Raw genomic sequence first — 14,520 nt, forward strand, 5'->3', positions numbered from 1 at the left:
GGGCTTCCACAGTTCTTTGTAATTCTTTACTATCTTTCATTTGTTTCCTAAGCATCTTAGGTGTGTCCTTTAATTTTTAGTTTTTTATTTAAAGCAATGAAATATAGAAAAATTAAGTAATTAAAAAAACCTTAAAAAATAGGGGATTAACAAATTTCTCATATATTTCCCTATTTGTCCTAATAGACTTTCAGTCGATTTGTCCTGCATACTTGTTTGAAAATATTTTCATAAAATTCTTAATTTTATCACTTACTTGAATAAATGCATGGAATTACTAGAAAACATTGTTTGACTAAGTATATAGCCTGTACTGAGGGCAGTTGTCATCATTCAAATACGTAAATTCCTCCATGATTATTAGAGTGTCACTGTCAACTAGATGTCACGTGAAAGTCAGACCCCACTACTTCAGATGTTTGTGCCCCAAAACAGCTTTAGTAGGGAATCTCGTGTCTGGAAGTGTTCCCCAGTAGCAATTAAATTTGAATGATCCGTAAAACCCAAAACTCCTGTAGTTATTTTATTCTCAGGGTTTGAGATTAACAAGACCACAGGGCGTTTCTGCAGATTAAGGACTAATAACAGTTTCTGGCCAAATGAGCTTCAAACCATTTACTTCTGCTACTTATTACACCCTAGGATGTGGTCCAGCAACTGTTTTCCATATATATATATACATTTTTACATTTTGTCTTCCCATTGGAAAGACTCTTCTTTTTTTTTCTGAGCCTAAATCTGCTTCACTGTTAGAATGATTCCCGCTGACGCCGCGTATCTGCTCCGCTTCCATTAGGTTGTCATTCATCAAACGCAACCCACGCATGTTACTATATTTGGCAGGTCTTTGCAAACACAGTTCCCCAGCTCCTCAGAACTGCCTGCTGCGAATTCATGTCTGATCACCAACTCCCCTAATGTAACGCCAAGTGGATCATGTCACTTCTCTGCTTGAAATCCCCCAGTACTTCCCCATAGCTTCCAGGATAACATCCAAAACCCTTTGGGTGGGCGTACACAGCTCTCAGTGACACGCCTGCTTCCTGCCTGCTGTCTCAGGCCCCCTGCTCACTCTCAGCCCCACACAGCCTTTGTTTTCCTTGCTTGGAACATCTGTAGTTCTCTTGGTCATCACGCTGCGAGCCTGCCATTTTCTCACATGAGGACCTTCTTCCTTCTAGCCCCCACCTCATCATCTAATTACCTTTTCTTACCAAAGCAGAGCCTTTTTCTGCTGTTCCTCTGCCCCTTCGTGATCACACATGTACGACATGGTGCTGTCATCATGGGGCTTAGTGGGTGGTCTAAGGAAGCTTCTGCTTCTTGAGAGAAAGTGCCAAATACTATTTGTCTCTAAACACCAGAACATGGCAGTGTTTGTTCATATTGAGTATTCAGTGGGTGTGTCTCGAATAAATGGAGGCAGGAAAAAGGGATACTTGTGCTTAGCATAATTAATCAAACATGGTTTATCAGCCATTTTATAGGATAAAAATCTTGACAGTCACTCTCAAGTCTTAGAAAATGATTCTAGCGACATCAGCTAAATCTGCATTTTTCCATATGCCTTGTAACTATAGCCATTCTCTCAATAAAAAAATAGATCAGATTGCCCTCTTCTCTCCTCTCCCCCTTTCTCATCTGGCTGTAGAAATCTTCTATCTTAGGTTTAAACCCAACATTCAAATCATAGAATTCTTGAATGAACTGAAAGTTAAGTAGTCGTGGGTCAGACCAATACTTCATTATTTTTTGAAATACTAAGAATATTCTGAAGCATAAGTATATACAAAGTCAAGTCAGTTTAATTTGTTATTCAATGCCTGATTGATATGAATTTTTCAAAAGGATTCCCCAGAGACATCTTTAGCTTGAAATACATCGTAAAACAGGAAGCTATTCATAAAAACACGCTCACCAAAATTTGCCTCGTTCTCTTTGATCTTTAATTGCCTTAGTCACCCCCACTTCTTCACACCCTTCATACGCCAGGCTGATTTGTCAGAGGTGCAGATGATTTATTTGCCGTGCCCTGGCTCTGTTCTGAACTGCCATCTGGCCAGGAGTGGTGGCCCTGTCCGACAGGCAAGGGCCTATTCTGAAGGTGCTCCGTTCACGTGTGTTCTTCCCTCTGGAGGAGGTCTAGCTGTGACTTCGGGGTTAGAATAGCATCAGTTATCGCCACTGCCAAAATCAAGGAAGTAATTCCTCGCTAAGCTCTGTAAACAGTAACACACACATTCAATCCAGAAACCCAGAATCACTTTTAAACTTTCTTTCTCTTCACCACATTTTGCCCCTCAATCCGTCCTGTCTAATCTGTGTCATAAATACCTTCTATACCCACCAAGTCTCTCATTTTCCACTGTGCACTCTCTCTGACCTCTCTGTCACTCCCCATCACTGCAAGCCTCTCCCCAGGCGACAGCCCGAGATCTCCACCGATCTGCCCTCCCTCCTTACCGCTGTCCGGGCTTCCGTGCTGCCCTTGGGGAAAAGTCTGCATTTGTTGTCATGGCTGATGGGTTCCGGTCGATGTGTCCTCCCCAGCCTCCCTTTCTTCCCTAATTCCTTTTCAAACACATGTATGCACACCTTCCTCCAACCCCAGCCCTCAACCTTTCAGTTCCTGGAATGTGATACACGTTTGCATCATCTCCCTTTGCCTGGCTACTCTTTTCCAGATATTTGCACCTGGGAAACCTCCCTGGCCCCCCCACACCCTGTTCGGTGCTTCTGAAATCCGCTGTTACATTGTACCATAGCATCCTCTTTCTGTTTTTAACCGCTGAGTTACAGAGCCCAGTCAGGGCCTGATACTGGCTAGGTACTCAATAAGCCACTATGGAATTAAAGAAAGAATGATTCTCTTCAAGGTTCAGAATCCATACAGGTTAGAGGGCTTCTCATAATGAGGCATACTTTCTACAGCGCTATTAAATTGATTGAGTTAAACAGAACAGTTAAGTTGGTCTCTTCTATGGCCACATAACACTTTTTCATCTACACACCCAGGGAGTTTAGTCATAAATTACTATGGGGGAAGCGATCAGCAGGCACCCCCATTAGCATTTGGCAGCCATCTCCCATGAAGAGTTCCACTTCAACAATTCTTGGTGTAAAATTCAATTTGCTGTTGAGATTTTTCATATGTATCTTACAGGCTCTGCTTTGGAAGCATCCCAAGTATGATCTATTGAAAATATGTCCTGATCATAGAAATCAACAACGTGTGAAGTTCTGGGATGACTTCAGAAGGTCCCGCAGTATCTCCACATGCCAATGTTAAATTAGAAAAAAAAAGAAAAAGAATTGACCTTTTCAACTTAAGGAAAGGAAAGTGATGTAACAAAGGTGAACAAAAAACCCCTGGAAGGCACTAGTAGAGGATGATTTCTGCCGCTCTCCCCAGTACCTGCTCCCCAGGACTCTGTGTCATGCATTCTAGTTATTCAGCGAAGTCATACTGAATTGAAGGCCATAGTATATTCAAAAGTGAATTTTTCCCCCCCAGGAACCATTGTAATAAAGTAATTCTTGCTTCTGGTTTTTTATTACATGTATTTTCCCAGACAATTCTGCTTAATACTCCTAAAAATATCTGATTGAAATTTTACTCCTTTAGTCTTTGCCTGTTTGGGACTGCAGAATCCATTCCAGAAAGACAGATAAATAATCTAAAATCATAACTATGGAGATATTAAAGTAAAAAGCATCATGTACATTGTTTGCTCTATTACCTATTACTTTCCTGGATCATTACCTGTTTAACCCTATCGGGTAGGCTGTTTCCTTCCCTTCTATACCTCTTATCTCCAAAGATGGCATTCATTCACTTAATAAGTATGTAATGACACCTTACTATTTGCATGAAACTGTACAACGTAATGGGTAACCCACCAGTGAACAGAACATATAAAATGCTTCTGTTCTCATGGAATTTATTTCTCAGTGGGAATAACGGAGAACAATAATTAAGTTTATAAAACTAGTTCCCTACTTGATCCATTTCATACTATCAGGTGCACACAGTCATTAATGTTTGTACAATTAGATTGTCAAAAATAAAGGAATAAACTAGATAACTAGTTGCCTGAGAGGGTAAATTTTAATTGACTTATACAAACATTCCCTTAACATCCTTTATTTGGAAACTGTAGATTTTTAAGATTAAAAGAGTTTGCCTTTTGTTTGCAGGGTTACAAAGCATTGTATCAGTTTTAGCATTGTAACAAAAATTCTATATATGTTATTTTTCCTTAAAGCAAATAAGTCCATCAAATGTTTATAGCTCAAGCATTTTCCTGAGGAGGAGGAGATTTATATGTGCAAATAGAATCTGTCCTTTTCAAACCAGTACGAGCGTCACATAAAATCTACGACGGATGACTCAGAGCCAAGACGTTTTCCCTCCTGCACGCAGGCCACTATCTGTGCCAATGCAAGACTTAGGTAATTGCTATAAAAGCACTCTTATCTTACTCAGCCTCTTGGGCGAATAAAAATAGGACACATTTAACTCAGGTGAGTGAGAAAAATCTTTCAACTTTGAGGTTTTAGTGTTTTTATGTGTGGGAGGGCACAGAGTAGGGACACAGACTCTCAAAAAAATATTTTATTGATAAGGAAATGCTATTTTCCATCATCATTGAAATAGAAGACAGTGTCTGTCTTTCCCTCACAATCATCTATGAGAATGACTGAAAATTTCAGCAGCCACCAGGCGTACCCATATGGATAATTACAATCACCAAATTCCTCATGCTATGGATGGTTGCAGTAATCATCTGTATTATAATGGATTTAGCATTGCACCCCCCCTCTGGGATGTCCTTGTGGCATCTGAAAATAGGCAGCCTGGGAAGGGGCTGGTACACTGAAAGATATATGAAGCTTTCCCATTAGAATGTTCTCATCATGGATGTATTTTCTCAATATGTATTTCTTGAGTGTCCATGTAAGGAAACACAAGTATCAGTACAGGAAAGCCTCTTGGCTTCCTTAAAATAATCAAGCCCAGATCCTCCGTGAAGTAAAGGATGTTCATATTTCTGTTTCCCTTGGGAATTTCTCCCTCACTCTGCTGTCACTACTGCACTGACCTTATGATTTTCCTGACAGACTAAATGTCAGACACTATAATACACTAGAGAATACCAAGATAAATAATAAATGGTCCCTGCCTTCAAGGAGCTTATTTTATAGAGGGAGACAGAAAGAAGAGGGCTGGTAATTTTACAAAAGTATATCACAGGAGGATTAATAGAGCACAAAATATCTTTTGATTTAGGTGGGTCAATATGGCTTCATAAGACGGACACTAAAACTACTTTGTAAAAATGGGTAGGAAGGAGGTAAGGACATGAGGAGCGTTGCAGATGGGAAATGACGCAGCCATTCCTGACCAGAAGGCTGAGTATATGCAAAGGCACAGAGGCAGGAGAACACCCCGTTCCAGGAAGTGCAAGTCCCTAAGTATGGACCGACTAAATATACGGAAGGAAACAAGAGTAAGACTGACTGAGAGCAGAGAAAGTATATGAAAGACTTTACGTCTTAGATAGAGGAATTTGGATTTTGTCTTAGCTTTATAGGAGGACTACTAAGGATTTTAAGCAGGAGAGTAAAAGGGTCAGATTTATATTTTAAGTATTTTTTTCTGGTAGCTATGAAGAGCATGGACTCAACTGGGATGAGCCCAGAGGCAGGGAAATTTGGGTTGGAAGGTCTCTGCAACCATTCAGATGAGAAACAATGAGCTCCTGAAGGCATAAGGGGACTTGCGGATTGTTGAATGGCAGAGGACAAAACAATTTTGTAAGCAATCCAGAAGGCATTTGTGATTTGACTGGGTTTTGGAGGTGAATGAGAGGGAGGGGCATCAAATGCTTTCCTGGTTCAGGTGGGGAACTGGGCATGTTGATGCTTGGGATTGGAACAGAGAACAAAGGAAGTGAAGCCAGTATTTCATTATCAAGTTTGAAACGCCTGTGGTACGCCCACGTGCAGATGTTCAGTACACCCTTCACATTACACGTCTGAAACTGAGGAGGAGGTTCTAGGCCAGAAATGACCCTACCACTATTTAACAGCTTTCAGCAACTCCTACACTGTTGAAAAATGTTGTAAAATGTACAGTTTAACCAAACACATGTGGTATCATGTTAGAATTACTGTACAATATCTCTAGACCTACTAAATCTAAGTACAGTGAATTAAATTAAATGAAAAAGAAACATAATTTTTATAACTGATGAAACTGAAATGTGAATATCTTTAAAACTTTACACAGGACCACACTTTAATACCATTAGATCAAATTATGGAAGAGTCTGTACTTTGAGACAAGACAGAACAAGTGGGAAAACTACAGCTTTTCCTTCCTTATAATTTTATCAGATATGCGGCGCAATGGGCCATTGTTGTCCAGCGACCAGTTAGCGCTCTAGGACCGCAAATGGCCTGGATGTGGTGCCAGAGAGTTTACATTTTAAGCAGATGCCTTTGAAAGGTTTTTACAAGGGAAATAACATGACCAGGCTTAATAAAATTAAATAATAAAGTTAATGCTACCAGCAGTGGGAATGATAAAGAAAGATCGGGGTCAGGGAAGTTGGAAATTCATTTCAACAATCCAGATAAAAGTTTGAATCAGACACCCACAATAGGCAAACAGGCAAAAATTCCAGGAATTGCTACTAATAATAGCATTAGTGGTATAAAAAGCAATTAGTTATTGAGGATTTTTTAAATGTCCCAGGCACTTTCCAAACCTTTACATGTGTTATTTAACTTAATTCTCCTTGCCACCCTATGAAATAAGTATTAGTATTTTTTCCCATTTTATATGTGAGAAAACCAGGGTACCAGGGGACTAAGTAACACATCCAAGATGATGCAGCTAGTGTTAGGACTCAGAATTAAACACTGTGATTCTAGAATCCTTGCTCTTGACTGTTACTGCCTCAGAGGGACCCCTTGCCAAGAAGGACGGACAGCTGTGGACCTTCATGCACAGGGCATGGGCAAGTTAGGAGTCATCAACTGCAAGTTAAAATTTCATCCAAACCATTCATCTAGATTGTCAGAATGACCAGGAGAAGGAGAAGCAAAATAGTTATCTGTCTGCACCTTTACAAATGACTGGCTTTCTAGCACCTATTGTATCCAATGTGAGTGACACTTGACTAGGAGTTAGGAAACACAGTAACTGCATCTCTGTCCTCCCCGAGCCACTGACCAGACTATAGCTGAGTCTTGGGCTTGTAATATACCAGATGACATTATTTTCTATGTCTTTTCCAGGTCTAACATTTTGTGATTCTGAATGTCAGCCATGAGGGTGCTGCAAAGCAGCTATTGGTTTGTCTAAGGGGGTCAGAAACCCTTGAGCAAGACCGTCCTCTGTAGCCCAGGCAAAGCCTCGGCAGTGGTAACATGCTTGGCAGACGCTAGCTTGCACTGAACACTCAGGGAATTCATCTGCTCTCACCAAGAATGGATTGCCTTACCCTGTGCTCACCTCCAGCTCAGGCTATAGATGAGTTTGCCAGGGCTGCAGCTATTAGTGAAGAAGTGAAATTTGAAAAGTCAGGGTCAGTCTCTGCAAAAGCATGCTTCATTGATGCAACTTATAAGTAGTTTTAAGGCCAAGGGAAAGGTCCACCAGGCATGAGGATCTAAATAAATCTAAATAAAATATCTGGACATTAAGCATTAGGCCATAGCAGAAGAAACCAATGTGTTTATTTGCCCTTGGGAGTTTTTCAGTTCCTTTTTTTTTTTAAATTTCAGTAAGACTGTATAGTCCAGATAGGTTAAAAGTGAACAGTATCTCCGCCTCGTATCTCCAATTCCTCAAGTGTCCCTCCTTGGGGGAAACCACTATTTGCAGTTTCTTTCTTATTATTTCATAAAAGCTATTCCTTCACAAGCATCTATGAGATTCTTTCCCTCCACATACACATTTGATTATATTATACTTGGTTTTTTCTGAAACTTGCCTTCATTAATGAATATATTGGATATCTTATCTACATAGAAATAAATATTATTTATTTGTTTACAGCTTCTGCTGAACCATAATTTATTCTCCTTACCCTGTTTTCTTGGTTGTTTGACTATATGACAATGTAATAATCTCTTATTAATCAGGATTTAGATTTATTTCAGATTTTGATTATTACAAATACTTCAATGAAGTTAATTTGCACGCCAGGTTTGTGTATATAGGATAAATTCCTAGGTGTGAAATTGTGGAGCCATTGTTAATTTGAAGAGTTCTTTATATATGGAGAAAAGTTGTGCTTTGACTATATATTGCAAACAAGTTTTCTGGTTTAAAAAATAGTTTATGGTATTTGCCCATAAAACTGTGTATGCTATAAAAATGGTTATTCCCTTACTTTAGAGCTTCAGTTTCTTTCACGTAGATGGGACTCTATCCACCCAGAGATTATTTTCTTTGCTTTGTCTAGTATTTTTCTAATATTTAAACATTTGATCCATGTAAACTTTATTTTGATATAATAAATGACAAGGGGGAATCATGCTTATTTACTAGCTATTTGTCCCAACAGCATTTATTAATACTTCCTTATTTCCCATTTACAGTTACCTGCTAAATTCCATAACAGTATATTTATTTCTGTTTCTTTTGTATCTAATGTCTCTGTGTTTCCTTACATCAGTACCAATCTCCTTTAACTGAAGTGGCATTTTAATATGCTCAGACATCTTCTATGATTATGTTCTCTCCTTCTTCCAATTTCTCTTTCTCTTTTTACTTTCCCCTCCCTAAAAAAAATCAGGTTAAAGATAGTAGAGTTTGATACTCAGTTGATACTGAGCCAATAGATGAAAATAAAAATTATTTCTAAAGCTTGAGACTCCCAGATGGCCAGTTAGATCTACAAGCAAATCCAAATGTTATGTCTGTATTTGCCTGTTTTGGTAATATTTATCGTATGTCATTTGTGAACTGAAGGATTATGTTAAAACTTCGGTCTCCTACACTTTTGGAAGATTTCTGTCAGCAAAACAAAGAATTGCAACTTCTTTGGCCAGACCTTATGCTGATAGAAACCTCAAATGTGTGTACAGTGTGAACACATATCTGTATACATGTATAGAAATAGTACATATATGTAAAAGTTCAAATAGTGTATAGCTTTGCTTCTTAATAATTCTTGATATTCAGCACTTATAACTATGATTAATTTGCCAGAGCTTGTTATTTAAATTATATGTAGTATTTACCATATCTAGCAGACTTGAGAAATTTCTGCATTTGAAAAGAGATTTTCTTTATTTGGTAGGTCCTATAAGATGATGTTCTGCTTTCTGTTTGCTTTGGTAACTGTATCTCTGGTGGTGATAGGGAAGCAGCAAATCTGAGCATCTTGATGTTTTTAAAATGCCATCAATAATTATGTTTTGATTACTAATTCAGCTCCTAGCAGTAGGAATTTTCTTTATGCTACAAAATTCAGGCACATATGCACAGAGAACTACTAAGCTGCCAATACCAAAGGGTTAAACCTTTTATTAGCACAGTAAATGAATCTAAACCTAGCATAGACTCTGCTGCACTTCTGCAATTACCTGGTACACTTTGGAAATAAGTAAGTGGGAATGCAATCAACATAATTATATGGCCAAGCTCTGGGAGGGGCAATTTCAGAGTTAATGTAGAGCATATTCGGAAAAGAATAAATATAAAATGACCCAAATCTACAAGAAAGATAATTGTGTGAACAAGTCACTTGAAATAAGCAGTTAACTGAATTTCAGATACTTCTGGAAAATAGTAGATATTGTCATCGTGTCATTCTGAGCTTAAATCAGAGACGATCTAATATGGATTCTTCTGAGTGCCAACAGGGAAGCCACTGAGAACATCTACAGCGCTGCTCCACCAGCTTGGGCATCCTCCCTATCAGCTCTGCAGGCACTCGACCACTTAACTGAAAAAGAATTTGGAGCTGCCCCTTGAAAAGGTATGCAGAGTGGTGGTCTACATAAAAGTGAGGTAATGTTTAAGGAGAATGGGGAATACCAACTGGAAGCAATAAGGGATTTTTAAAAACCTGGACAAGAAGTGAATTCGATGAAAAGAGGTGGGGACTCACACTCTACAGTTAGAACTTTTTATATTGGATGGTTTTTGTTTTTTTTGAAGCGTTTTCTATGCCATTCCATTTTCCCGGATGTGGGGGGATGGTAGATGGTGGGTGTAGTAGCATCGTGGGAATTTAGGTTGGGTACAGAGGTTAATGTTTGGCCGTGAAAGCACGGGAAGTTGAGGCAGATGCAGGGAGAAACCAGACAGAAGTCCAGCTGAGCGTTCACGGCAGGTCCTAAAAAGAGGGACCTGTGTATAAACCATCAGAGGAAAGTGGAAATCTGAATGAGATCAAAGATGGCAGTGAAGCGTTAGTGATGGAGTACGTATAATTTCCCTAAATCCTTGGGTGGCTGACATGACTTTTTATTAGGAAAAATTAATGACACGGACACTTCCCTGTGCTGATTGAAATGTCTAATTTCTACTCGGCCATTCTGCCATGTACTATCCCAAATTCTATCCATCCTTTATCGGCTGGGTTTTGTTACACCTCCGCAGCAGTCTTTTGTACTGACAGAAGCCCGTTATTCTCACATTAGAGTCTGTGATGCGTTTTTTTAAGTTTGTTTTGTCTTTAATTCCAATGCCCATATCTGGCCCCAGACAAATTATAGCAGGCTATCAAGAGGTGGGATCTAGGTTAGTTTGGAGTAGGGCTATGTTTTAGAATTTTCCCAAGTGCAGCCAGGGATAAAATTAGATCTCTTTGATCTCATACTGCTTCAAACTCCTAAAACTACAAATACATACTGTAGAATCTGATCAAAAAGTACATTTTCTTGAATAATTATGTAGTTCCTCTTATGCTACTAATCAATTTAAAGTTCATTTCTTCTGAGTCAGTGTTGGGCTCTTTTTTTTAGTAATATAGAATGGGGTTGGGTGTGATCAATACTAATTAATACAAGGAAGAGCTATTAGCCTGTGTTTGAAGATCTTGATCAAGCAATCTTTTCAAAAGAAAGAGTATACTTTAAAATCATATACCCTCAGGGTAAATGGTGTTAGAACATGTGGCAGAGATGGCTGGTTGAATCTTAATATCCATTTCTCTCCATTGGCTAGGATAATACAATCCCTCATTTTTAGCTGAAAATTGGGCTCTGCCTTGAAGTAAAGATTGCATTTCCCAGCTTTTCGTGCAGCTTTGTATAATCATGTGACCAAAGTCTGGCGAAAGGTGCTTAGGCAGAATCTTGTGAGAGATGTTTTAAGAGACTGCAACATATTTTCTTTGCCTTATCTTTTGGAATCATCCTATATTTTGCTACCTAGAATACAGACATGTGAGATTAGAGATATGCATGGACATGCAACTTGATAATAAGATGGCCGTATTAGCCTTAGGTCACCTTCCGGGTGTTTTATGTAGGAGAGAAATAGACTCCTGCCTTATTTAATTCTCTGTTAGTTTGATTTTTATTTGTCACATCTAGATCACCCAAATTCCAAATTTAAAAAGTCTTAACTTCAAAGTAGGGTGCCACACACCACAAAACCTAAAATATTGGTATTGGTTTTGTCAGCTATTAAGTAAGAAAAGTGTGGACACTGTAGACTAGAAACCTTGTGACCCTTATTATGCTATGGCAAAAAACAAAATAAAGTTGTTACACTGTCGCCAACGATGTTTTAAATGGCAGTCCACATACCCACCAAGAAACACTAGAAAAATTCAGTGTGTTGTCTACGTTCGATGCTTTTTTCTGATTTCCACAAAATAAGGAAGGGAGAAAAGATAACTGCCGACAGATACTTGCTACCTATGACCTGCATTTAAATTGGTGGAACGGCCATAATTTGGGGCTTTGTCTGGTTAAAATGTAACTACTCTGTCCTCCAAATTGAAGCAGTTGTGACGACTGAAAATGTGTGCTAGGTAATGAAGATTAGAGTGGCTTTCTAAGTAGCTTCCTGTAAGAATTCTCTGCCAGAAATGGAGAAGCAGAAAGCATATTAAAGGTTTGCCTTCCTGTCCAAGTCTACGGTTTCAGTTGGTCTCAAGATATGCTCAGTTTAAATAAGACCGGAGGGAATGGGCCAAGCCCAGTAGTCAATAACCAGAAGGCTGGAGCTTCCAGGCTAAAAAATGCTGTCTAAGGAGATGTCTGGATTTGCTTACTGACACGTGGAACGGAGGCAGAAGCAGAGACATCAGAGGCCTACTGTGTTTTTGAGGGACTCCTTTTGCTCGAGAAATCCAGGTTTGGTCTGGAAAAGCCTGTTTAATTGCTAAAACAATCCTTTATCCTCAACCATACAACACTACTCTGTTCCAAATGCATGCAGTTCGCAAAAAAGATATCCAGGGAAACTTCTACAGGCAAATCCGGGGACTGTGGAGGTCAATGGACAAGGAACTTCACCCTGAGCATGAGCCAGAAGCTATCAGATGGGCTTTCCAAGGACACTGTCATAGGAGAAAGCCTGTGATGTCTACCATAGAAATTTGATGTCAATTAAGGGTAATGACAACATATTATCCCGTTCTCCTCTTTTCCACATTCAGTTAATCTCCCTTTTGTTCTGACTCTGCCATACTATTAAGTAACAGAGAAAAGACTGAGTGTGATTTACGAGATAGATCAGAAAGAGAGGCCATCGAATTGAACGGAGAGGGATATGCCCCACCCCCAAATCCTGGGTCCAGGTCTGGGTGCAATAAGAAGAGAGGACATTGAGATGTCTTATTTTGTCATGTGAGGAGAAGGAAATATTGCTGAGTATTCTGGAGCCCAAAGAGGCTGATTGTTCCGGAATCCAGCATTTGTTCCCCAATACCCATTATCTAGCTTTTTGTTACTAGAATTCCCGACTTTTAGCCAGGGCTGCTTGAATTAGAGACTGTTTCTTAGTGTCCCTTTTGCCCAGGTACTGCCATGCAGCCAGTGATGCGCAGGCAGGAGTGTGACCCCTTCCCGTTAGCACACTCATGTCTTCCTCCATCCTACTTCCCAGCTCACTGATGGTTCACTGTGGGCCCTGAGGTCACGGCTATGCACAGGGCTTTAACAACATAAAGATAGTGGGACCTTGAAGCTGTACCCAATCTGGACCAATTTGGGGGATGTTTATGTGAGATAATAATAATAAATACATAAATAAACCTTTTAAATATAAATAATAAACCTATATAAATAATAATAATCTCTCTTAAACCATTATTATTTGGGGAATACCAATATGTATAGTATATACTAATATACTAATATCAGCTAAACATAATGCTAACTAATGCACGAGGCTTAGACAATCCACAGGAAGTTTAGCTTCACGAGGGAGAAGACTTAGGTTTACAGCTTGACTTATCCCCAACACTTAGTCAGCATTCCATAAACTTAATTAAATTGAATGAATAAATTAATGAAGAGACTTTCCACTTAATACAGAATTCTGTCTATTATATCACTAACAAGGAGTAATACAGAAGGTGGTACAGTGTTCAAGCCCGCTTAGCCCTGGTAATCTTTTTCAGGGATCTGAATAATACTGCCTAGTTGACGTCCCTTAGAAGATGCTGTCTAGCTTTGTATTCAGCACCTGGGTGTGGTTAAACTGAGTCTACAATGAATCTACCACGCGGCTATTGACCCAGACTTTACATCCATACTATTGCATTTTATGAGAGTGTAAGGTTTTCAGAGGCAAGGCATTGCATCCTAGACAGCATAAAATCTCAAATTTCAGAGAACATCAGAGAAAATTGGTATGTTTATTAAAAATTCTCAATTGAGGGCTCCAATCTCAGAGACCCTGATTCTGTAGATTTGGCACGTGGACTGGAATTCAGCATCCTGTTATCCAAGGTAATTCTGATATACTAGACTTAGAGATATACTTCTGTATAGAACAATTTTTAATAGAGTAAGTGTTCAAATGTAGCATAAATATTTAAAATATTTTAACACAGTGGAGAATAATAAATTCTTCCTCTGTGCTTTTTTCCATCTCAAAGGACTTATGCGCAGGGTTGCGTGACTGTGTGAAAGGCTTCTCTTGGACCCTTAAGCATGTTCGCCGTAACATCTATTCCCTACCATGTCCCCTGGATCATTAAAACAAGGAGCAGAAAGTAGCGGTCAGGACTATTTGAACCATACTCCCTGGATTCAAAACCTGGCCTTGACCCTCCCAGCCTGGTGATCTCAGACACGGTCTTGCTTTTCCATTTCTTTATCCTCTCACCTGTAAAATGGGAATAATTATAGTGCCTATTTCATCGGACTGTTACGGAAGGTAAATACGTCAGTGTTCAAAAAGCACTCAGAGCAGTACCTGTTACCTGGAACCTATAATAAATAATCAAATATTAAAAGGCTCCCCAATTCTGCATCAAACCTAAATTTTTAGGGAAGTAGAAAGGATTTACTTAAGTCATGTTTAATACAGTTCTA

At 39.2% G+C, this 14,520-nt stretch overlaps 1 long non-coding RNA gene across 1 annotated transcript in view; it reads right to left on the minus strand.

The window, feature by feature from the left end:
* Positions 1–401: 401 nt before the first annotated feature.
* Positions 402–14,520, minus strand: part of LOC140846525 (uncharacterized) — a 32,480-nt gene continuing 18,361 nt past the window's right edge. Inside the window, exon 4 of the long non-coding RNA XR_012125692.1 lies at positions 402–2,219. This is a non-coding gene — a long non-coding RNA (uncharacterized lncRNA). The remainder of the gene's footprint in view (positions 2,220–14,520) is intronic.

This window comes from Manis javanica, chromosome 15 (genome assembly GCF_040802235.1).
Source record: "Manis javanica isolate MJ-LG chromosome 15, MJ_LKY, whole genome shotgun sequence".
In the NCBI taxonomy this organism is placed as follows: domain Eukaryota; kingdom Metazoa; phylum Chordata; class Mammalia; order Pholidota; family Manidae; genus Manis; species Manis javanica.